The sequence below is a fragment of the Tamandua tetradactyla genome, chromosome 5 (assembly GCF_023851605.1).
Source record: "Tamandua tetradactyla isolate mTamTet1 chromosome 5, mTamTet1.pri, whole genome shotgun sequence".
NCBI classification, from domain to species: domain Eukaryota; kingdom Metazoa; phylum Chordata; class Mammalia; order Pilosa; family Myrmecophagidae; genus Tamandua; species Tamandua tetradactyla.
Window position 1 is genome coordinate 31,916,010 of NC_135331.1, and position 25,957 is coordinate 31,941,966.

At 39.2% G+C, this 25,957-nt stretch overlaps 1 pseudogene; it reads right to left on the reverse strand.

Annotated features, from left to right (window-relative positions):
* Positions 1–3,580: 3,580 nt before the first annotated feature.
* LOC143682338 (E3 ubiquitin-protein ligase RNF146 pseudogene) lies at positions 3,581–5,202 on the reverse strand (annotated as a pseudogene).
* Between the last annotated feature and the right edge of the window lie 20,755 nt (positions 5,203–25,957).

The following is a 25,957-nucleotide window of genomic DNA, read 5'->3' on the forward strand; positions in this document are numbered from 1 at the left end:
CCACAAATGAACTACTGTTACTTCTATCTGTTCCCTTACATTTAAGTTCAACTTCATTGGTTAACCATTCTCCTATCTCTAGCTTCTTTGTATCTCTAAGTCCCCTATAATCTACTTTGTAAGTCTATGAGTTTATCTTTACCAGAGTCATAATAGCTAGATCACACAGAATCTGTCTATCTGAGTCTGGCTTCTTTCACTCAGGGTTACATCCTCAAGGTTCATCCATGTTGTTATATGCTTCAGGACCTCTTTTCTTCTTACTGCTGCATAATATTCCATTGTATGTATATACTACCTTTTGTTTCTCCACTTATATGTTGATGGGCATTTGGATTGCTTCCATCTTTTGGCAATAGTTATAGTGCCTCTATGAACATCAGTGTGAAATGTCTGTTTGTGTCATTTCTTTCAGCTCTTCTGAGTATATATCAAGTATTGCTATTGCCAGGACATAGGGCAACTCGATATTGAGTTTTCTAAGGAACTGCCAAATTGTCTTTCACAGTGGCTGCATCATTATACATTCCCACCAACAGTGAATGATTGTTCCAATTTTTCCACATCCTCTCCAACATTTGTAGTTTTCTATTTGTTTAATAGCAGCTGTTCTTATAGGTGTGAGCTGATATCTTATTGTAGTCTTGATTTGCATTTCCCTTATAGCTAATGAAGATGAGCATCTCTTCATGTGTTTTTAGCCATTTGTATTTGTTCTTTAAATAAATGTCTATTCATATCCTTAGCCCATTTTATAATTGGGTTGTTTGTTCTTTTGTTGTTGAGTTGTTTGATTTCTTTATGTACATGGGATATCAAACTTTATCTGATATGTGGTTTCCAAATGTTTTTTTTCCTATTGAGTTTTCTGCCTCTTTACATTTTGACAAAGTCCTTTGAGAGACAAAAGTTTTTGATTTTGAGGAGTTCCCATTTATGTATTTTTTGTTTTGTTGCTTGTGCTTTGAGTGTAAAGTTTAAGATGCTACCTCCTATTACTAAGTCCTGAAGATGTTTCCCTATATTTTCTTTAGAAGTTTTATGGTACTGGCTCTTATATTTAGGTCTTTGATCCATTTTGAATCAATTTTTATATAGGGCATCAGGTAGGAGTTCTCTTTCATTCATTTGGCCATTGATATCCAGTTCTCCCTTGCCCATTTATTAAAAAGGCTATTCCGTCTCAGTTCAGAGGATTTGAGGGCCTTATCAAAGACCAATTACCATAGATTTGATGGTCTATCTCCATACTCTTGATTTTGTTCCATTGAGCAATTCTATCTTTGTGCCAATGTCATGCTGTTTTGACCACAGTGGCTTTATAATAAGTTTTATAGTTTTTTTTTTGTGTGTGTGCATGTGTGCATGGTCCAGGAATCAAACTCGGGTCTCCTGCATGGAAGGTGAGCATTCTACCACTGAACCACCTGTGCACTTATAATAAGTTTTAAAATCAGGAAATGTTAGTTCTCCCACTTCTTTTAAGGATATTTAAAGCTATTTGAGGTCTCTTTCCCTTCCAAACAAATTTGATAACAACTTTTCCAAGTCTTCAAAGTAGGTTGTTAGAATTTTGATTGGTACTGCATTGAATTTGTAGATCAATTTGGGTAGAATGGACATCTTGATGACATTCAACCTTCCTGTCCATGAGCAAGGAATGTCTCTCCATCTCTTTAGATCTTCTTTGATTTCTTTTAGCAATGTTCTGTAGTTTTCTGTGTACAGGTCCTTTACATCCCTGGTTAAGCTTATTCCTAGATATTTGATTCTTTTAAGTTGCTATTTTGAATGAATTTTTTTCCATAATTGTTTCCTCAGGTTATTACTTGTATATAGAGACAAAACTGATTTTTGCACATTAATCTTATATCCCATCACTTTGCTAAATTTGTTCACTAACTCAGTAGGATCATGTCATCTGCAAATAATGAAAGTTTTGCTTCTTCCTTTCCTACTTGGATACCTTTTATTTCTTTCTCTTGCCTGGCTGCTCTAGCTAAAACTCCTAGTCTAGGGTTAAATAATAATGGTTACAATGGGCATCCTTGTCTCATTCCTGATCTTAGAGAGAATACTTTCAGGCTGATACCATTGAGTATGATTCTGGCTATGGGTTTTTCATATATGCCCTTTATAATCTTGAGGAAATTTCCCTCAATTCCTACCTTTTGATGTGTTTTTATCAGAAAAGGATGCTGAATTTTGTCATATGCTTTTACAGTGTCAATCAAGGTTTTCATGTGATTTTTTCCCTGTTGATTTATTAATGTGCTGTATTACACTGATTGATTTTCTTGTGTTGAACCACCACCCTTGCATTGCTGGTATAAACCCCACTTGGTGATGATGTGTAATTCTTTTAATGTGTGGTTGGATTTGATTCGCTAATTTTTTTGAGAATTTTTGCATCTGTTTTCATTAAGGAGATTGTCATATAGTTTTCCTTTCTTGTAGCATCTTTATTCGGTTTTGGTATTAGAGTGATATTAGCTTCAGAAAGCGAGCTAGGTAGTGTTCCTTTGTCTTCAGTTTTTGGAAACGTTTGAGCAGGATTGGTCTTTAGTTCTTTTTGGAATGTTTGATAAAATTCCCATGAAGCCATTTGGTCTTGGTTTTCTTTGTAGGAAGATTTTTGATAACAGATTGAATCTCTTTAATTCCAATTGGTGTGTTGAGATCTTCTACTTCTTCTTGAGTCAGTGTATGTTGTTTGTGTGTTTCTAGGAATTTGACCATTTCATCTAAGTTGTCTAGTTTGTTGGCATATAATTGCTCATAGTATCCTCTTATGATTTTTTTTAGTTTCTTCAGGATTTATGATAAAAAAACCCCTCATTTCTGATTTTATTCATTTGCATCCTCTCTCTTTTTTTCTTTTGGCAACCTAGCAAGGGTTCCATCCATTTTACTAATGATCCCAAGGAACCAAGTTTCTATTTTGTTGATTCTTTCTATTGTTTTTTTTTTTTTTGTTCTCCAGTTCATTTATTTTTGCCTTATTCTTTGTTATTTCCCTTCTTCTATTTTCTCTGGGGTTCTTTTTTTTTTTTTGCTAAACTGTAGTATTTATTAAATTATAAATTCTGTAATCAAAAAGAAATATGCGAATCAAGAGAAACCTCAAAACTACAAAAGGACTAGACAGCAAACCCTATGAGAACACCATGAAGTGCATTACAGACAAAATCCCAGTTATTAGCTGTTTTCTTTACATTTTTTTATTACTATAAAACGGTTGTTACTCATCTATTTTTAAATCCCAAATTCACATATATTCGCTCATTAAATTAAGCTTCCTGCTCATATTGATCTCATAGGTGCCACATTTTAGTAATGATTTGATGTCAGTTCATGCAGAAAAATAAGACAATGCAAAAGTCAGATGAGGACCATTAATGCACAGGTAATACATGCTGGCAAAAAGAACTGAAGAAAATTGTTTAAAAAAAATCTTTAAACAGACTGTAAGAAAACTGGGTTATTACTAAACAGCTCTCAATTATTAACACCCAAGTTCCATACATTAAATAAATTTCTCAACAGAGACATGTTAGACATTTTAATTACAGCTCTATCTTGTCCATACCCCTTCCCACCCCCACTCCTAAAATGCACTACTAGGGATGAGTATAATGTTATATAGGCAGAAATTTACAAATAACCATTTCAACCTTAAGCATGGGACTGAAGACTATTTTTATTTAAACTTCAGTTACTGTGCATTGTCCATCAGGCCTTCTAGATCTGACACTGACACTCACTGTTGTATCTCCTGCTACCGATCGATCATTGCCTGAATGATCTGATAGATTAGCTACTGTCTGGTTTGCATTAGAAACCAAAAGTCTCTGTTGGGTCAAAGGATGCTGTGCAACAAGTGCAGATACATCCTCACTATCACTACTGGCATCTGATTCAGTTTCTTCAGTGGAGATGTCTGGTGCTGGTACCCTGCCTGAAGATGATGATTCATGTTCTTCTCCTTCTCCCCTATGACTTCGTTCAGCTATGCTGTCTCCACTCAGTTGTGAACGAGCAAAAGTCTTCCAAAGAAGTGCTTGCATCGGGGGATGGCGTTGTAGGGCTTGTTAACTGCCCATCTACTACTGAAGTTAGGGGCCTTACAGAAACAAGAGGCTGAACCGAAGCTCCACTCTGTGCTGATACACTGTCCGCTCCATCAGCAGAACTTTCTCTTGCTAGGTTTACAGTATTAGAGTCACAGTCCAGCCTCAGTCCAGCTACTTCCTTCTTTGGTATATCTATGATATACCGCTTAATCTTCCTGCGACGTCCATGTTCATTTCTCCTATACTGAACCATATTTTCAAGATCAGCAACACAGAGAAACCTGGCAATTAGCATTTCAGTGCTCTTTTTACCTTTGGAAAAAGCATCTTCTAGCTCTCTACTAGTACGCTCATCATACTGCCACCACCCATTTCTTCCTTCATAATACCATGCATATTCACCATTTCCTCTGCTTGCAGCCTTGAGTTCTTCTGGTGACAACAAAGTTGGCTTGTCAAGGAAATCCTCAGGAATTTCTTGTCCACAGAGGGCACACCGTTTTCCAAGCCATGAAGCTCCCTTTACACACAGATAGCAGAAAACATGCTTACAAGGCAGACTGACTGGGTGGACACATGTTTGCAGACAAATGGCACATTCAGGGACAGCTAGAGAAGGCGCAGTATTAGAACAGGATTCAGCTTTCCTGTTGGTAGGAAGCATGTTCACGGAGTGATCAATTTCACCACAGCCAGCCATCATTTCTATTACAGATCCCACAGATGCCTGCCACAAAAATAAAACATCTTCACCAACAGTCAGCCAGCTTGCAGGATTTTCTCTTCCACTGTTGGTTCATTCTTTGTCTGTGCTCTATTTTTAGTGTGGCAGTCACTCTTCCGGTTCTCTCCAAAATCAGATTTCCTTGACCTATTTTCGTGTGTTCAGAGTATTTGTATTTACTCAATTTTTGCGGTTCCTAAAAACATCAACAATCTTGTGCCACGAGGGTCTTCTTCTTCACTGGTTCTATACGCTACATTTAAATCTAAATATAGATTGATTTATTAAAAAATAAAAAAACAGCCTTAAGTCTTCTAATTCTGTAATTCTGTACTGCTTTCAATGCCAATGTTATACTTTCACATCCCATTTAAACAGTACCCACACACGGGGGAGTGGGGGGTGCCAAGCACTTGAAATGTCACTTATAGAAAAAAAAAAAAGCATTTCCTAGCATTTCTCAGCTTTCTTCTCCCTTCAGTTCAGTATTCCAACATGACAAAAATATCACTTCAAATACACGTACTTTGAAAACTTGAGTTAGAAGCACTCGCTAAAACGACACTTCGGGAAGAGAACTGGCACCCAATACGAGAACGGCTAACCAGGAGGGGAACCGCAGCGGGCCAGACGTGGGTCAACTCAGTCCCGCGGCCGTGCGGGCAGGGCTGCTCGTCTCCACACTCTCAAAAGCCCTTTGCGGCCAGAAAACCCAACAGGACCAGCACGGAGGCCCGTGCCGTCGGCGGGGGCCGGGGCGAGGAGGGAGTCCGCACCCCGCAGCCGGGACGCAGCGGCCGCGGCGGCTCCCGGCGACCCGGCCAGTGTCCCGACGCTTCCACAACCGTCAAACCGAGGAACACGCAGCGCCGGGGGTGACGAGGCCATGGCGGACGGATGGCTGCACCCTCATGGACAAAACCCAGGGATCGAGGAGGAGGAGAGGGAGGAGGAGACAGCCAGACACCCGGAAAACGACCAAATCCATCCGAGGCAGGGGCAGCGCGGCGGGCCTCGCCTGACCCGAGGTCCACAAGGCATGACTGCACGGGAAACCAGGAGCGGGGTACCCCGAAACCACCGCCGCCCCTCAACCTCGGCCAGGAGGCCCCGCTGGAGGCCCGACGCCACCGCCGAGGGGGAGAAGGGCCCGCAGACCCCCACGGCCAGGACGCGGGCCCGGCGGGACAGGCCGCGCAGCAATGGCCGCGGCTCCACCTCGCGCACCCCGCCGAGGCCGGCTCCCGGCTGCCGCGGGCCACGGAGAGCCCGCCACATTATCCAGGCCTGCGACAGCAGCCTGCGCCGGGGCGCGGCGAGCGCGGAGCTGTCCCGCGCCGCCTTCGCGCCGCGCCGGCCAAGAGCGTCCGTGTAGGCCCGGCCCGACCCGCCGCCGCCCCTCTCGGGCCGCGAGTGCAGGGCCGCGGCCTCTCTGGGGTTCTTGGCTGTTCTTTCTGTATTTCCTCCAAGTGAGCAGGTATGTACTTGATTTTTCTCATTCTTCTTCTTTTTTTTTTTTGGCATGTGCAGGTTCCAGGAATCAAACCCAGGTCTCCCGCATTGCAAGTGAGAATTCTACCACTGAACTACACTTCCACTTCCTGCTCATTCTTCTTTTTAATATAGGCCTTTAGGGCAATAAATTTCCCTCTCAGCACTCCTTTTGTTGCATCTTGTAAGTTCTGATATGTTGTTTTCTCATTTTCATTCATCTCCAGATATTTACCAATTTTTCTAGCAATTTCTTTGATTATTTAAGAGTGTGTGTTTAATCTCCATGCATTTGTGAAAATTCTGGTTCTTTAGTGATTATTAATTTTAAACATCCTTTTGTGGTTAGAGAAAGTACTTTGGATAATTTCAGTCTTATTATATTTATAAAGACCTATTTTGAGCCCCAGCATATGATTTATTCTGGAGAACATTCCATGAACACTAGAGAAAAAGAATGTATATCTTGGGTGTTTGGGATGTAATGATCTCTATATACCTATTAGGTCTAATTCCTTTATCACATTATTTAAGTTCTCTACTTCCTTGATAATCCTCTGGTTGTTCTGTCTATAGAGGAGAGTGGTGTACTACTGATGTCTCCCACTATTATTGTTGAAACATCTATTGCTTCCGTCAGTCTTGCCAATGTTTGCCTCAGGTACTTTTTAGAGCTTGATTGGGAGCATAAACATTTATGGATCTTATTTTTTCTCGGTGAATTGTCCTATTATTAATATGTTGTGTCCTTCATGGTCTCCTATGACATCTTTACATTTAAAGTCTATTTTATCTGATGTTAGTATAGCTACTCCTGCTTTCTTTTGGTTACAGCTTACATAAAAGATTTTTTCCATCCTTTTACTTTCAATCTATTTGTATCCTTGTGTCTAAGATGAGTCTCTTGGAAGCAGCATGTAGATGAATCCTATTTCTTAATCCATTCTGCCAATCAATATCTTTTAATTGGTGAGTTTAGTCCATTATTCAAAGTTTTTATTTTAAAACTTTCTTGAATCTACCATCTTATCCTTTTTGTTTATGTCTGATCTATATATTCTTTTCCCTCTTTCTCTTTTTAACCTTTAAGTTACACTTACTGATACTCTTCAATTCTGTGCCCTCCTCTAGACCTCTCTCTCCTGTATTTATTAATTGGCCGTACTCCCTTTAGAATTTTTTGTATGGTAGGTTTCTTGTTGACAAATTCTCTCAGCCTTTGTCTGAGATTTTAACCTCTCCCTCAATTTTGAAGGACAGCTTGGGTGGATAAAGAATTCTTGACTGGAACTCTTTCTCATTCAAATTCATAAATATATCATTCCATTGCCTTCTTGCCTCCATGGTGCCTTTTAAGTAATCTGAACTCAGTCTCGTGGTTTCCCTTGTATGTAGTGGAACACTTTGGTCTTGCTGCTTTCAGGACTTTCTGCTTCTCTTCAACATTTGACAGTCTGATTAGTATGTGTCTTGTATTATGTCTGTTTGTATTCATTCTATTTGGCATTCATTGGGCTTCTTTAATTTGCATATTTATGTCTTTTATAAGAGTTGGGATATTTTCCCCCATTATCTTTTCAACTAACCTCCCTGGGCTTTTTCTCTTCTCTTCTCTTCTCCTTCTGGGACATTGATGATTCTAATATTTGTGCTCCTCATTTTGCCCATCATTTCCCTGAAATCCTGTTCCATTTTTCCATCTTTGTTGCCATTTATTCTTTTGTGTGTTTGAGTTCAATCATCCTGTCTTCTGGCTCGCTTATTTCTTCTGCCTCTTCAAATCTGCTGCTGTCTGTCTCTAGTTTATGTTTTATTTAGTCTACAGTATATTTCATCTCTGTGATAGCTGCTACTTTTCTATTTATTCTTTCAGATTCTTCTTTATGCTCCTCAAGTGTCTTCTTGATATCCTTTATGTCATTATGAATGTCCTTGATTAGTTCCAAATTTTGTGTCCCCTCTGGTGTTTTAATTTGGTCATTTCTCTGGGCCATATCTGCCTGAACCTTCATGTGCTTTGTTATTTTCTGTTGCATTTGGGGCACTTGCTTATCTTGATGTGGCTATTTTACAAGTTGATTTCCTTGACTTGTCTAAAGTTTTGTATTTGTTTGGGTTTGCATTGACGGTCCCCTTGTGCACTTCATTTGTCAGTAATTACTCACCAAACCAAGGGTCAGATCTCATGGAGGGATGCAGATTTACTTAAGGCTTACTAACATATGGTGCTCTTGAACCGCCTCTGCACCTCCACCTTGCCTCTGCCTGACTGGCTGGTTGAGCAAGATGACATGTTAGCCTTTTATTCATTTGAACTGAAACTCATCTCCCTATACAGCTCACACAAGACTTTAGGTGACTGCCCACCTATTTTATTTCTAGGTTCCCCATGAGCTACTAACCAAACACCATAGGTTTCTGAGGATCAGATTGTTTTGACTGCTGCTTTAAGTCTGCTCTCCATTTTGGTAGCCACACTAACCTTGTCCATGGTGATTAAGTGTTGCCATGTGACTTCTGCCAACTTGGGTTTGGGTCATTCCCACTGTGTTCGAGGACTCCAGCTCAGTGACACCAGTTCCCACAGTAATATATGATGCACAGAGAAATGTGACTACAGAGCTCTTCAGGGAGAATGGAGCTAGTCTGACAAATTTCTTCCTCAAAGTCCTGGTAAAAGGTGTGTCCTCTGGACATTCCTGGAGTGTTGAGCAGGTCTTCCATGATAAATGCACTCTAACATTCCAATCGCTATAAGCTTTTGGATCTTCTCATCTACATTATACCAGTGCAGTTCTGACATTTCAACCTCAGGTAATGTCAGCCACCTTTTGATCCATGTTTCAGCCAACCACTCAAACAGTTAACACGCTGTCTAACCCCTTGATCTACAACAATGAATGCAGAATCTCTGCTTAGTGGGCCCCTATCAATAAATTCAGCCTGATCCAACTTTTTATTCCCTCCACCGTTATTCCATACACTTAATATCCATTCCCACACATATTCCCTTGGTTTGTGTCTACATAAATTAGAAAATTCATGCAGTTTTTTTTTTTTTTCCTTTTTTTGGAATATAGTGTAGTTCTTCATGGGCCATATTTTGTACCTCACCTTTTGGGTCCTGTTGGGACTTTATTCTAGTTATAGTTTTTGAAGAAAAGAGGGGTGTTGAGGTGGGTCATTAAAGGAATTAGAAGTGTCTTTCAAGTCAATTAACTCATGACATTCTGTTGTAGTTTCATCTGGTGAAACAGGATTAATTAATCCTCCAGACAGAGGAGTGAGGGGTGTTTCCCCAGAGGGGTGGTCACAAGTTTAATAGGCAGTGAAGGGTTAATCTCTTTAGGTGGAGGTTGGATGACAGCCTCCTCAGGGTGGACCGGAGGCTGGGAAGCTATTTCCTCAAGGCAGGCTGGAGGTGGGGAATCTGTTTCCTCAGGGCAGGTTGGAGTTCAGGTAGCTGTCTCCTCAGGGCAGGCTGGAGATTAGGTGGCTGTTTCTCCAGGGCAGACTGAAGGTAGGACAGTTTCCTCATGAGAGACTATTACAGGTCTATCTAGCAAAGACTCAGAATCCAGAGACTCGATGACTCTACCACCACCATTATCAATCCATATGTCCCTTCCCAAGCATCAGGATTCTATTCTTTTCCAGTCAAAGCCCTTACTTTAACAGCAGACACCCTGAAAGTTTGAGAATTTAGTTTATGCTATAAATCTGCTACTCACACAATGAGACTCTGGATCTGGTTTTCAAAGATCTCAAGCTTGCAAGCATCGGAAATAAGATTTCTTTTCAAGGCTCACACAGAAACTTTTCCTTTTTTCATATGGCATTTCATTTGTAAATTTGAAGACTTAAGGTCATCCCTTTCTCTTATTACCATATTGAGACTATCTAAGAACAACCAGCCAACATCATTATACCTCTTAAGTCCACAAAACTCTGTTAAGATGTCAAAAACAGTGTCACCCAGAGCCTTCCCTCATATAAGAGGATGATTAGGAGAATCAAATGGTGATATTTGTGTATCTGTATTGCCAACTCATGCCATGTATTGTCAGTGCCATCTTGATTATTGGAAATAGACTCATTAGTGCCTCTGAATAGTAGAAAACCAATTTAAAAACCCCTTTTTACCCTATTTCTCAAGAACCACTCCCGTTACCAAGCCAAATTAGTTAGAGATCTCTAGAGACACAGAACCAACAGAAGATATATGTAAATATGAGATTTTATAAAAGGGTCTCACACAACTGTGGGGATACATGTGTTCAAATTCCATAGGGCCAGTGCTAGCTGGCAATTCCAGTGAAGATCACTGATAAACTCTCCAGGAGATACTGGCTGGCTGAAGAAAAAGTGAAAGTTCTCTTTTTCTCCTTTAAAAGTCTTTGAGTGATTGAATTAAGTCCAACTAATTGAATTCTCAGGGTGGACGACATTCCCTTAGTTGATTATAGATGTAATCAGCCACAAATGCAATCAACTGACCAATGATTTAATAAACTAGCCTTCTGGTTTATCAACCAGCCATGAAATATTCTTGCAGTGATGGTTAGGCCAGTGATTGCTTGACCAGACAACTAGGCACTATCACTTGGCCAAGTTGACATATGAACCTAACCATCACATATTTTTTCAAATTTACTTTTTACTCATTTTTAAACTGCCTGTTTGTTTCTGGAAATATATAAACATGCTTATTTCATATCCTGGGTCAGTAAATTTCACTCTATGTGGGGCTTGATTCTGTCCTTGCTTATGGGGACTTATTTCCTTGTATGTCTAGAGATTTTATACTGTTGGCTGCTCATTTTACTCACTAATTCATATTTGGTACTCCACAAGGCCTGGAATGAAGGGGAAATCCTCCAGAGAGGATTTTAGTTTGCTTTTCTCTGGGGACTGGGATGACTGCCAATCTGAGACCATGCTAAATTCTTTCCTCAGATTTTTTTTTTTTTGTTCATCCAGGTAGGGTATATTTAGGCTGCAATACTGAGTGACAACAAATTCTTAGGACATTTTATTCAACTTTGCTTTTAGAAAAGGAGTTTTCTTTCACTTTATGTCAGGTTCAAAAATACACTGAAGCCCTTAGGGGCTGAGTTTTACGGAGAATATCTCCTATTAAATACCCTACCTTGGGAGTGTCCTTTGAGGCATTGAAAATTTATGGTTAGATTCACTGGGCTCAGTCAGTGGCCCTGGGTTGAAAGATTACAGAGTTCTTCTTACTTCTCCAGGTTTCCATGCCCACTTAATTTTTAGTCTGAAATTTCTTAATTTTTTCCAGCTCATGCATTTAAGATGTTTTAAAATGTTATTCAGCCTGTCTAATTTTCAATAGAGGACTGTCCAGGAACCTAGTCCACCATGTTGATAGACAGGGGAGTCACTGCTCCTTGAATTGACTGATACAGTGAATGATTTACAGTGAAAAGCTTCCTAATATCAACACATTCTTGCACTTCTTGGTAGATCCAACTTGGGATATCAGTCTTTTGTATGTGGTTGAATTCTATTTGCTACTATTATATTTGATTTATGTGAATTCTTTTCTTAAGGGAGATTGAACGATGTATGATTTTTATTTTCTTTCTTTCTTTCATCTTCTCTCTTTTTTTTTTTTTTTGCATGGGCAGGCACCAGGAATTGAACCTGGTCTCCGGCATGGCAGGTGAGAACTTTGCCTGCTGAGCCATCATGGCCCACCTTGTATGATATTTTAGCGCTTTCTTTAACAGGGTTTGTTGAAGTTATGCTGGCTAGTTTTTTTTTTAAATTTCCTTTTATTCACACCATATGATCCATCCTTAGTGTTTAATCAAAGCCTTTTGGTATAATCACATAGTTATGCATTTACCAGTATAATCAATATGAGAACATTCCCGTTTTTTTTCCAAGAAAACAAATAAATAATCCCATATCCCCTTCCTTTATATTCTCCTATTATTTAAAAAATATTTTTATTGAGAAATATCTATACACATACAGTTCAACCATATTATACAATCAATGGCTCACAATATCATCATATTCTTGTGTATTTTTCACCATGATCATTTTTAGAACATTTGTATCACTCCAGAAAAAGTTAAAAAAAAAGAACTCATTCATCTCATATCCCTTACCCCTCCCTCTCATTGACCAACAGTATTTCAATCTATGCAATGTTTGCCCTTTATTTTAATTTTTATCCTATCATTTTAAATCCTTTTTTTTTTGCTCATCTGTTCATACGCTGGATAAATTAGTACCAGACTACTTTTCACAATCACACAGGTTTTCGCAATCACACAGCCACACTGTAAAAGCTATATAGTTATACATTCCTCACCAAGTTCAATAGTTTCAGGTACTTCCCTCTAGCTACTACAATACACTATACACTAAAGAGTGATATCTATATAATGCATAAGAATAAGCTCTAGGATAACCTCTCAACTGTTTGTAATCTCTCAGCCACTGAGTTTTATTTGGTCTCATTTCTCTCTTCCCCCTTTTGGTAAAGAAGGCTTTCTCATTCCTACAATGCCAGTAGGAGTCAGATCCCTGTCTGGGAGTCAGATCCCACATTGCCAGGTAGAGTTACACCTTGGGAATCATGTCCCACCTAGGGGGGAGGGCAGTGAGTTCACCCCAGAATGGCTTAGAGAAAGAGGCCACATCTGAGCAAATCTGAGCAACAAAAGAGGATCTCTGGGGATGACTGTTAGGCATAATTATCAGTAGGCTTAGCTTCTCCTTTGTAGGGAGAAGCTACATAGGGGTGAGATCCAACATTGGCGGCTCAGTCTGTTGAATTAGTTGTACCCTGGCTTGCAAGAATATCAGGAATTCCCCAGATGGGGAAGTTGAATATTTCCCCTTTTCTCCCCATTCTCCCAAGGGGACCTTACAAAAACTTTCTTTATTCTCTGCCCAAATTACTCTGAGATATATCGGGGCATCACACTGACCTGTACAAACCAACAAGATCTCACACCCTATTCAAGATTCCATCTAATTATGGTGCTCAAGTAACTGACCATACAAGTTAAATTAGATATGCTACCTAATATAGATTTTGCACCAAATAAACATCTGTCCCTTTGATCTCACCCAGAGGTTGAAGTTTGAAAATATGGGACCATATCATCCTTTACCCAGTATTCTGATTTATCTTAGTCGTGTCCAGATCAGTTTCATTCATAACTCTAGATGAAGTCTGATCATTTTTTCAGGTTTTAAAACAGTTGCTGAATGGGGTACTGCTGACTTTCATGGCTTCAGTGCTCTAACTCTGAGTCCCAGGTGTCACACAAATACCAGAAGTTTCAGGGAATGACCAGGTTATATATAAATGGCTCAGTATCTCAGAATTTAGAAATATCAGTTACAACTCCTGAATATATGTGACTGTTGTAAGAGCTTACAATCTAGGACCTTTACATTACGCCCCAACCTAGTAACCCATGCTCTCAACTTCAGTTCTGTGAGTTAGTATATTCTAGTTAGTCCATATGAATGAGGCATGACAATATTTGTCTTTTTGTTTCTGCCATTTCATTCAACATACTTTCCTTAAATTTCATTGACCTAGTTACGTACCTCACAACTTCATTCCTTCTCACAGCCACTCATTAGTCTGTTGTACATAAACAGTTTCCCTTTCCATTCCTCAGCCATTGTACCCTTAGGCCACCTCCATCCATTGCTAACCATGAACACTGCTGCCATAAACACCAGTGTGCAAATGTCCATTCATGTCCCCACACTCAGTTCCAACAGGATTGCAAGATCATATGGCAACCCCACCCCTAGCCTCCTGTGGAACCACCACACTGCCCTCTGAAGGGGCCGTACCTCTCAGCTTCCATATCAACAGTGAATAGGTACATCTCTTGCTGTATATTTTCGCTAGCACTTGTTTCTCTCTGTTCATTTTTAACCAATTTTATCTGCACCTCATACAATCTAACCTAAGTAAATGGTCATGACTTTGTCACCATCATCTATATGAAGACATTTCCTTTTCTTCCCAATTGGATGCAAAACCCTCCCCCATACCCCTCACCTGTTGATATTTATTTATTTATTTATTTTACATGGGCAGGTACCGGGAATTGAACCCAGGTCCTCTGGCATGGCAGGCAAGCATTCTTGCCTGCTGAGCCACCGTGGCCCGCCCGATATTTAGTTTTATATAATAAATAAATGACATAGTGCATTTGTTACATCCAGTGGAAGGATATTACAATGCTACTTTTGATTATAGACCCTAGCTTGCACTGATCATAGCTTTTCCTATACACCATCCATTTTCAACCCCTTGCAACATTGACATTCATTTGTTCTCCCTCATTCAAAAAAATTTTTAAATAATTTTATTGTACAGTATAACATATATAACAAAGCAAAGAAAAAAAGCAATACTCTTCAACAAGCAGTTACAGGACAGATCCCAGAGTTTGTCATGGGCTACCATACAATCCTCTCTCATTTTTCCTTCTAGCTATTTCAAAATATGGGAGGCTAGAAGGCTTAAATACTTTTTTTTTAATCACCACAATTGACTTTTTTCCTTTCTATTTTGTGAAAAATAACATATACACAAAAAAGCAATAAATTTCAAAGCACAGCACCACTGTTAGTGTAGCACATATTTCAGATTTTGATATGGGTTACAATTCCACAATTTTAGGTTTTTGCTTTAGTTGCTCTAAGATACTGGAAACTACAAGAGATAATTTAATGATTCAGTTAATCACATTCCTTTGTTAAATCCTATCTTCTTTGTATAACTCCACCATCACCTTTGATCTTTCCATCCCTCTCTTTAGGGGTGTTTGAGCTGTGGCCATTCTAACTTTTTCATGTTGGAAGGGGCTGTCACTAATATGAGGTAGGGAGATGGAACTATCTGATAATCTAGAGAGGCTGGGCCATCAAGGTTGCAGGGCTTATCTGGTCCAGGGACCCATTTGGAAGTTGTAGGTTTCTGGAAACTTATACTAGCACATGGAACCCTTATATAATCTTATATATTGCCCTAGGTGTTCTTTAGGACTGGCTGGAATGGTCCTGGTTGGGGTTTGGCAGGTTATGATAGGTTGCAGTGTTTGATTGAAGCGTGCATAAAAGTGACCTCCAGAGTAGCCTCTCAACTCTATTTGAACTCTCTCAGCCACGGGTATTTTATTATTTACACTCCCCCCCCCCCATTTGGTGAGGACAGAATTGTTGATTCCATGGTGCCAGGGCACTACTCACCCCTGGGAGTCCTCTCCCACATCGCCAGGGAGACTTTCACCCCTGGATGTCATGTCCCATGTAGGGGGGACGGCAATGATTTCACTTGCAGAGTTGGGCTTAGAGAGACTGAGGCTACATCTGAGCAACAAAAGAGGTCCTCCAGAGTATCTCTTAGACATACCTATAGGAAGAGTAAGCTTTTCTGCTACCTATATAAGCTTCACAAGAGTAAGCCTCAAGATCAAGGGCATGGCCTATTGATTGGGGTGTCCCTAAAGTTTGACACAGTATCAGGGGATTCCCTGATGGTAAAGTTCAATAGTTCCATATTTTCATTCCCATCCCTCAAGGGACTTTGCCACTACTTTTTGATTATCTGCTTAATATACTCTAGGATGTATCCAGGCATTACATTTAGCTATACAGGATTGCAGGATCTCTTTCTTATTCTGGGCTCCCTGTGTTCAAATGAGTTGTACAGATAGGTTGAGTTAGATTGTATGCTATGGAAAATTTCAGTTCCATACCAAATAAATCTTTCTTCCTTTTGTCTCAAACAGCATACATGCTTCTAAAATACAGACATTGTTTTCCTTATCCCTGTGTTCTGAATTGCTTTAACCCCAACCTAATTGGCTTCATTCTTATCTCTAAAAATCAGGATTATATATATATACACACACATATATAAAACAATCTCTTGAAATCCAGAAATGATAATTACCTCCCTGGACTTAACGTGTCTGCTCTAAAAGTTTACAATCTAGGCCCCTGTTTTCTTGTAAGCATTTTATAAAGGAGACCACACCTTTGTTCTTCTTTTTTTCCTGTCTTATTTTGCCTCACCAAACGTCCCATGTGTTCATTCACATCATTGCTTTCCTTACGACTTTGTTCCTTTTTTGTAATAGCACAACATTCATTCATAAGTATACACCATTGTTCACCAGTCTACTTCTCAGTCAGTGCATCCTTCCACCACCTGCATTCATCGGGGATCATGTACAGTACCCAGAGTCCACAGTCCATCAAAACCCTCAGTTTTAGATAATTTCATTGTTTCCAAGAGAAAGAAAACCAATTAACACAACCTTGCCAAATAGGAAATCTAAACCTCCTTTTAACTCTTGCCCCTCATCCCCCTCCCATTATTTACCTCTGCTGTTGCTGTGTTAGTGCCGATGGTTTCCTTTTAAACACAGGCCATAGCATGCAATAGCAGTTTCCCCCCCATACCTTAGACTTAAGCACTGTTTGTACACAAATCATACCTTTGAAATAGTTCTTGCAAGAACTAATTTATATTTCTAGTGTTCATCAGTGGGACACGTAGGTCTGTACAACCCCTTTCAGTCTTGTTCATCTTGAATATGTCAATACTATTTATAGACCCACTAGAGAACTGCCTTCACTTCTATCTATTCCCTTACATTGGAGTTCAACCTTATTAGCTGACTGTTTACCCATCTCTAGCTTCTATGTATCTCTAAGTCCCCTATATCCTGTATTAAAAGGCTCTGATTTTACCTTTACCATGCTCATAAAAGTGGAACCATACAGTATGTGTCCTTTTGTGTCTGGCTTATTTCACTCAGAATTATGTCCTCAAGGATCATCCATCTTGTCATGTGCTTCAGGACGTCATTTTGTCTTACTGCTGCATAATATTCCATCATACGCATATACTACATTTTTGTTAATCCACTCATCTATTGGTGGGCATTTGGCTTGTTTCCTCATTTTGGTGATTGTGAATAAGGCTGAGATGAATATTAGTGTGCAGATGTCTGTTTGTGTCATTGATTTCAGCTCTTCTGGTTATATACCAGTAGTGTTATTGCTGGGTCACAGGGCAACTCAATATTTAGTTTCCTAAGGAACCGTCAAACAGTCTTCCATAGTGGCTGCACCATTATATGTTTCCACCAGCAGTGCAGAAGTGTCCCAATTTCTCCACATTCTCTTCAGTATTTATAGTTTCCTGTTTGCTTAATAGCAGCTATTCTTATAGATGTGAGGTGGTATCTCATTGTAGTCTTGATCTGCATTTCCTTTACAGCCAATGGAAATGAGCATCTCTTCATGTGCTTTTGAGCCATCTTTAGCCCATTTTTTAATTGGGTTGTTTGTTCTTTGTTGTTGAGTTGTATGATTTATTTGGGTATACAGGATATCAAACCTTTGTTTTCAGGGTCTGTGGTAATGCACCCCTTCTCATTTCTGATTTTGTTTATTTGCATCCTCTCTTTTTTTCTTTGTCAGTCTTGCTAGTGGCCCATCAATTTTATTGATTTTCTCAAAGAACCAAATTTTGGTTGTATTGATTCTTTGTATTGTTCTTTTGTCCTCCCATTCATTTAACTCTGCTTTAATCATTGTTTTTTCTCTTCTTCCACTTGCTTTGGGGTTAGTTTGCTGTTCTTTCTCAAGTTCCTCCAGATGAGCTGTTAAGTCCTCGATTTTTGCTCTTTCTTGTTTATTTTATTTTATTGATTAAACATACCAACATACAAACACAAACATTCTTACCATATGATCATTCCATTCTACATATATGATCAGTGACTCACAATATCATCACTTAGTTGTATATTCATCACCATGATCATTTCTTAGAGCATCTGTATCTTCAGAAGAAGAAATAAAAAGAAACCAGGAAAAAAAATTCATACATACCATACCCCTTACCCCTCCCTTTCATTGATCACTAGCATTTCAATCTACCAAGTTTATTTTAACATTTGTTCCCTTTATTATTCATTTATTTTTAATCCATATGTTTTACTTGTCTGTCCATAAGGTAGATGAAAGGAGCATCAGACACATGGTTTTCACAATCACACAGTCACATTGCAAAAGTTATATCATTATACAATCATCTTCAAGAAACATGGCTACTGGAACAAAGCTCTACATTTTCAGGCAGTTCCCTCTAGCCTTTCCATTACACCTTAACTAAAAAGGTGATATCTATATTATGTGTAAGAATAACCTCCAGGATAAACTCTTGACTCTGTTTGGAATCTCTCAGCCATTGACACTTTATTTTATCTCATTTCACTCTTTCCCCTTTTGGTCAAGAAGCCTTTCTCAATCCCTTGGTACTGAGTCTCAGCTCATTCTAGGATTTCTGTCCCACATTGCCAGGAAGGTCCACATCCCTGGGAGTCATGTCCCACGTAGACAGGGGGAGGGCAGTGAGTTTGCTTGTCATGTTGGCTGACAGAGAGAGCCACATCTGAGCAACAAAAGAGGTTCTTTTGGGGGTGACTCTTAGGCCTAATTTTAAGTAGGCTTAGCCTATTCTTTGTGGGGTTAGGTTTCATATGAACAAATCCTAAGATGGGGGCTCAGCCTATTGCTTTGGTTGTCCCCACTGCTTGTGAGAATATCAAGAATTCTCCACTTGGGAAAGATGAATTTTCTGCCTTTCTGTGTTTGATATATACTCTGGGATTTATCAGGGCATCACTCTGGGCAAACCTACAAAATCTCATGTCCTACTCAAGGTTCCATGTACTATGGTATTCAATTAAGCTGTCCACATAAGATATATTAGCAAATGCACTAGTCAAAATATAAATTTTGTACCAAATAAACATTTTTTTTGCTTTAGTCTCACACATAAGTTGGAGTTTTAAAATATTAATTACCATCTATTTTCAGTACCCTGCAGTATTGACGTTCCTTTGTCTTCCTCACGCAAAATATTTTTAAATTTGTACATTTAGTCACTATCATTATACACTCTAGGCATTTTTCATAGATTATACCATCTCAGTCTTTATCATCTATCTTTCCTTCTGATTTCATTTGTGCCCCCAGCCCCCCTCCATCCTTCTCACACTCAGTTTCATTCAGTGCTCTAACATTATTGTATTACAGTTAGGTAGTATTTTGCTATCCATTTCTGAATTTTTACAATCAATCCTGTTGCATGATCTATATCCTTTCAGCTCCAATTATCCAATATCTACCCTATTTCTATCTCCTGATGGTCTCTGTTACCAACAGAAGTTTTCCAAGTTCATTCACTAATGTCAGTTCATATCGGTGAGACCACACAGTATTTATTCTTTTGTTTCTGGCTAATCTCACTCAGTATAATATCCTTAAGGTGTATCCATGTTGTTACATACTTCATAACTTTATTCTGTCTTACAACTGCATAACATTCCATCGTATGTATATACCAAAGTTTGTTTAGCCACTCATCTGTTGATGGACATTTAGGCTGTTTCCCTTGGCAATTGTAAATAATGCTGCTATGAACATTGGCGTGCAAATGTCTGTTTGTGTCCTTGCCCTCATGTTCTTTCTTGTTTTTTTATTTTTATTTTTATTTATTTATTTTTTTATTAACGGAAAGAAAAAAAAAGAAATTAACACAACATTTAGAAATCATACCGTTCTACATATGCACTCAGTAATTCTTAACATCATCACATAGATTCATAATCATCGTTTCTTAGTACATTTGCATCGGTTTAGAGGAACTAGCAACACAACAGAAAAAGATATAAAATGTTAATATAGAGAAAAGAAATAAAAGTAGTAATAATAGTAAAAAAAAAAACTCTATAGCTCAGATGCAGCTTCATTCAGTGTTTTAACATGATTACTTTACAATTAGGTATTATTGTGCTGTCCATTTTTGAGTTTTTGTATCTAGTCCTGTTGCACAGTCTGTATCCCTTCAGCTTCAATTACCCATTGTCTTACCCTGTTTCTAACTCCTGCTGGACTCTGTTACCAATGACATATTTCAAGTTTATTCTCGAATGTCCGTTCACATCAGTGGGACCATACAGTATTTGTCCTTTAGTTTTTGGCTGCACTCACTCAGCATAATATTCTCTAGGTCCATCCATGTTATTACATGTTTCATAAGTTTATCTTCTCTTAAAGCTGCATAATATTCCATCGTATGTATATACCACAGTTTGTTTAGCCACTCGTCTGTTGATGGACATTTTGGCTGTTTCCATCTCTTTGCAGTTGTAAATAACGCTGCTATAAACATTGGTGTGCAAATGTCCGTTTGTGTCTTTGCCCTTAAGTCCTTTGAGTAGATACCTAGCAATGGTATTGCTGGGTCGTATGGCAATTCTATATTCAGCTTTTTGAGGAACCACCAAACTGCCTTCCACAGTGGTTGCACCATTTGACATTCCCACCAACAGTGGATAAGTGTGCCTCTTTCACCGCATCCTCTCCAGCACTTGTCATTTTCTGTTTTGTTGATAATGGCCATTCTGGTGGGTGTGAGATGATATCTCATTGTGGTTTTGATTTGCATTTCTCTAATGGCCAGGGACATTGAGCATCTCTTCATGTGCCTCTTGGCCATCCGTATTTCCTCTTCTGGTAGGTGTCTGTTCAAGTCTTTTTCCCATTTTGTAATTGGGTTGGCTGTCTTTTTGTTGTTGAGTTGAACAATCTCTTTATAAATTCTGGATACTAGACCTTTATCTGATATATCATTTCCAAATATTATCTCCCATTGTGTAGGCTGTCTTTCTACTTTCTTGATGAAGTTCTTCAATGCACAAAAGTGTTTAATTTTGAGGAGCTCCCATTTATTTATTTCTTTCTTCAGTGCTCTTGCTTTAGGTTTAAGGTCCATAAAACCGCCTCCAGTTGTAAGATTCATAAGATATCTCCCTACATTTTCCTCTAACTGTTTTATGGTCTTAGACCTAATGTTTAGATATTTGATCCATTTTGAGTTAACTTTTGTATAAGGTGTGAGAGATGGGTCTTCTTTCATTCTTTTGCATATGGATATCCAGTTCTCTAGTCACCATTTATTGAAGAGACTGTTCTGTCCCAGGTGAGTTGGCTTGACTGCCTTATCAAAGATCAAATGTCCATAGATGAGAGGGTCTATATCTGAGCACTCTATTCGATTCCATTGGTCGATATATCTGTCTTTATGCCAATACCATGCTGTTTTGACCACTGTGGCTTCATAATATGCCTTAAAGTCCAGCATCGCTAGACCTCCAGCTTTGTTTTTTTTCCTCAAGATGTTTTTAGCAATTCGGGGCACCCTGCCCTTCCAGATAAATTTGCTTATTGGTTTTTCTATTTCTGAAAAATAAGTTGTTGGGATTTTGATTGGTATTGCATTGAATCTGTAGATCAGTTTAGGTAGGATTGACATCTTAATTATATTTAGTCTTCCAATCCATGAACACGGTATGCCCTTCCATCTATTTAGGTCTTCTGTGATTTCTTTTAGCAGTTTTTTGTAGTTTTCTTTTTATAGGTTTTTTGTCTCTTTGGTTAAATTTATTCCTAGGTATTTTATTCTTTTAGTTGCGATTGTAAATGGGATTCGTTTCTTGATTTCCCTCTCAGCTTGTTCATTACTAGTGTATAGAAAAGCTACAGATTTTTCAATGTTGATCTTGTAGCCTGCTACTTTGCTGTACTCATTTATTAGCTCTAGTAATTTTGTTGTGGATTTTTCTGGGTTTTCTACATATAGTATCATATCGTCTGCAAACAGTGATAGTTTTACTTCTTCCTTTCCAATTTTGATGCCTTGTATTTCTTTTTCTTGTCTAATTGCTCTGGCTAGAACTTCCAACACAATGTTGAATAATAGTGGTGATAGTGGACATCCTTGTCTTGTTCCTGATCTTAGGGGGAAAGTTTTCAATTTTTCCCCATTGAGGATGATATTAGCTGTGGGTTTTTCATATATTCCCTCTATCATTTTAAGGAAGTTCCCTTGTATTCCTATCTTTTGAAGTGTTTTCAACAGGAAGGATGTTGAATCTTGTCAAATGCCTTCTCTGCATCAATTGAGATGATCATGTGATTTTTCTGCTTTGATTTGTTGATATGGTGTATTACATTAATTGATTTTCTTATGTTGAACCATCCTTGCATACCTGGGATGAATCCTACTTGGTCATGATGTATAATTCTTTTAATGTGTTGTTGGATACGATTTGCTAGAATTTTATTGAGGATTTTTGCATCTGTATTCATTAGAGAGATTGGTCTGTAGTTTTCTTTTTTTGTAATATCTTTGCCTGGTTTTGGTATGAGGGTGATGTTGGCTTCATAGAATGAATTAGGTAGTTTTCCCTCCACTTCGGTTATGTTGAAGAGTTTGAGGAGAGTTGGTACTAATTCTTTCTGGAATGTTTGATAGAATTCACATGTGAAGCCGTCTGGTCCTGGATTTTTCTTTTTAGGGAGCTTTTCAATGACTAATTCAATCTCTTTACTTGTGATTGGTTTGTTGAGGTCATCTATTTCTTCTTGAGTCAAAGTTGGTTGTTCATGTCTTTCCAGGAACCCATCCATTTCATCTAAATTGTTGTATTTATTAGCGTAAAGTTGTTCATAGTATCCTGTTATTACCTCCTTTATTTCTGGGAGGTCAGTAGTTATGTCTCCTCTTCCATTTCTGATCTTATTTATTTGCATCCTCTCTCTTCTTCTTTTTGTCAATCTTGCTAAGGGCCCATCAATCTTATTGATTTTCTCATAGAACCAACTTCTGGTCTTATTGATTTTCTCTATTGTTTTCATGTTTTCAATTTCATTTATTTCTGCTCTAATCTTTGTTATTTCTTTCCTTTTGCTTGCTTTGGGATTAGTTTGCTGTTCTTTCTCCAGTTCTTCCAAGTGGACAGTTAATTCCTGCATTTTTGCCTCTTCTTCTTTTCTGATAAAGGCATTTAGGGCTATAAATTTCCCTCTTAGCATTGCCTTTGCTGCGTCCCATAAGTTTTGATATGTTGTGTCTTCATTTTCATTCGCCTCTAGGTATTTACTAATTTCTCTTGCAATTTCTTCTTTGACCCACTTGTTGTTTAAAGAGTGTGTTGTTGAGCCTCCATGTATTTGTGAATTTTCTGGCACTCTGCCTATTATTGATTTCCAACTTCATTCCTTTATGATCCGAGAAAGTGTTGTGTATGATTTCAATCTTTTAAAATTTGTTAAGACTTGCTTTGTGACCCAGCATATGGTCTATCTTTGAGAATGATCCATGAGCACTTGAAAAAAAGGTGTATCCTGCTGTTGTGGGATGTAATGTCCTATAAATGTCTGTTACGTCAAGCTCATTTATAGTAATATTCAGATTCTCTATTTCTTTATTGATCCTCTGTCTAGATGTTCTGTCCATTGATGAGAGTGGTGAATTGAAGTCTGCAACTATTATGGTAGATGTGTTTATTTCCCTTTTCAGTGTTTGCAGTGTATTCCTCACGTATTTTAGGGCATTCTGGTTTGGTGCGTAAATATTTATGATTGTTATGTCTTCTTGTTTAATTGTTCCTTTTATTAGTATATAGTGTCCTTCTTTGTCTCTTTTAACTGTTTTACATTTGAAGTCTAACTTGTTGGATATTAGTATAGCCACTCCTGCTCTTTTCTGGTTGTTATTTGCATGAAATATCTTTTCCCAACCTTTCACTTTCAACCTATATTTATCTTTGGGTCTAAGATGTGTTTCCTGTAGACAGCATATAGAAGGATCCTGTTTTGTAATCCATTCTGCCAGTCTATGTCTTTTGATTGGGGAATTCAGTTCATTAACATTTAGAGTTATTACTGTGTGGATAATATTTTCCTCTACCATTTTGCCTTTTGTATTATATATATCATATCTGACTTTCCTTCTTTCTACACTCTTCTCCATGCCTCTCTCTTCTGTCTTTTTGTATCTTACTCTAGTGCTCCCTTTAGTATTTCTTGCAGAGCTGGTCTCTTGGTCACAAATTCTCTCAGTGACTTTTTGTTTGAGAATGTTTTAATTTCTCCCTCATTTTTGAAGGACAATTTTGCTGAATATAGGAGTCTTGGTTGGCAATTTTTCTCTTTTAGTAACTTAAATATATCATCCCACTGTCTTCTAGCTTCCATGGTTTCTGCTGAGAAATCTACACATAGTCTTATTGGGTTTCCCTTGTATGTGATGGATTGCTTCTCTCTCGCTGCTTTCAAGATCCTCTCTTTCTCTTTGACCTCTGACATTCTAACTAGTAAGTGTCTTGGGGAATGCCTATTTGGGTCTAATCTCTTTGGGGTGCGCTGCACTTCTTGGATCTCTAATTTTAGGTCTTTCATAAGAGTTGGGAAATTTTCAGTGATAATTTCTTCCATTAATTTTTCTCCTCCTTTTCCCTTCTCTTCTCCTTCTGGGACACCCACAACATGTATATTTGTGCGGTTCACATTGTCCTTGAGTTCCCTAATACCCTGTTCAAATTTTTCCATTCTTTTCCGGATAGTTTCTCTTTCTTTTTGGAATTCAGATGTTCCATCCTCCAAATCACTAATTCTATCTTCTGTCTCTTTAAATCTATCATTGTAGGTATCCATTGTTTTTTCCATCTTTTCTACTTTATCCTTCACTTCCATAAGCTCTGTGGTTTGTTTTTTCAGTTTTTCTATTTCTTCTTTTTGATCAGCCCATGTCTTCTTCATGTCCTCCCTCAATTTATCGATTTCGTTTTTGAAGAGGTTTTCCATTTCTGTTCGTATATTCAGCATTAGTTGTTTCAGCTCCTGTATCTCATTTGAACTATTGGTTTGTTCCTTTGACTGGGCCATATTTTCAATTTTCTGAGCGTGATCCATTATCTTCTGCTGGCGTCTGGGCATTTAGTCAGATTTCCCTGGGTGTTGGACCCCACAGGTTGAAAGATTTTTCTGTGAAATCTCTGGGTTCTGTTTTTCTTATCCTGCCCAGTAGGTGGCCCTCGTGGCACACGTTTGTCTGCGGGTCCCACCAGTGAAAGTTGCTGTGGGTCCTTTAACACTGGAAAATTCTCGCCATAGGGGAGGTTCGGCAGCCGAAGCGTCTTGTAAGAGTGCCAGCCGGCCCGGGGTTCCGAATGCGGGGAGGGTCGCCGGCCGCTGCAGCACGGGAGTGTGTCCGGCCGAATTACCTAGTTGGCCCGGGGCGCCAAGCATGGCGGGAGGGCGCCAGCTGTCGCAGCCCGGGAGAGTGCACTGTTCCCAACCGGACCGGGGAGTCACGTGTTTGGAAGGGACCCCCCGGTTACTGTTCTCTGCAGTCTGGGGATTTCCGACCCAACTCTCTCAGTTGGTCCGGGGGGCCTCGCGTGGTGGGGGCGCCAGCTGTGGCGGCCCAAGGGGACCGCCTGTCCAATTCTGCCAGCTGGCCTGGGAAGGAGGAAGGGAGGGACTCCGGCCGCTTGCCGTCCCACCCAGGAAAGCCCGCGCCCCTTGGTGATCTCACCGGAGGTGGTTCTCCCAGACAGTCAGCCGTTCCAGGATGGGGTACGCCGTCCCTTTGATCTCCGTCGTGGCTCCGGGAGCTGCTCTGTATTGTCTCCACTCCCCCCAGTAGCTTTTCTGGAGGAGGAAAGGTGAGGGTGGCAAGGCTGTCGAGGCCGGTGGTGGAGGAGCCGGTGAAGGCGGAAGAGGGGAG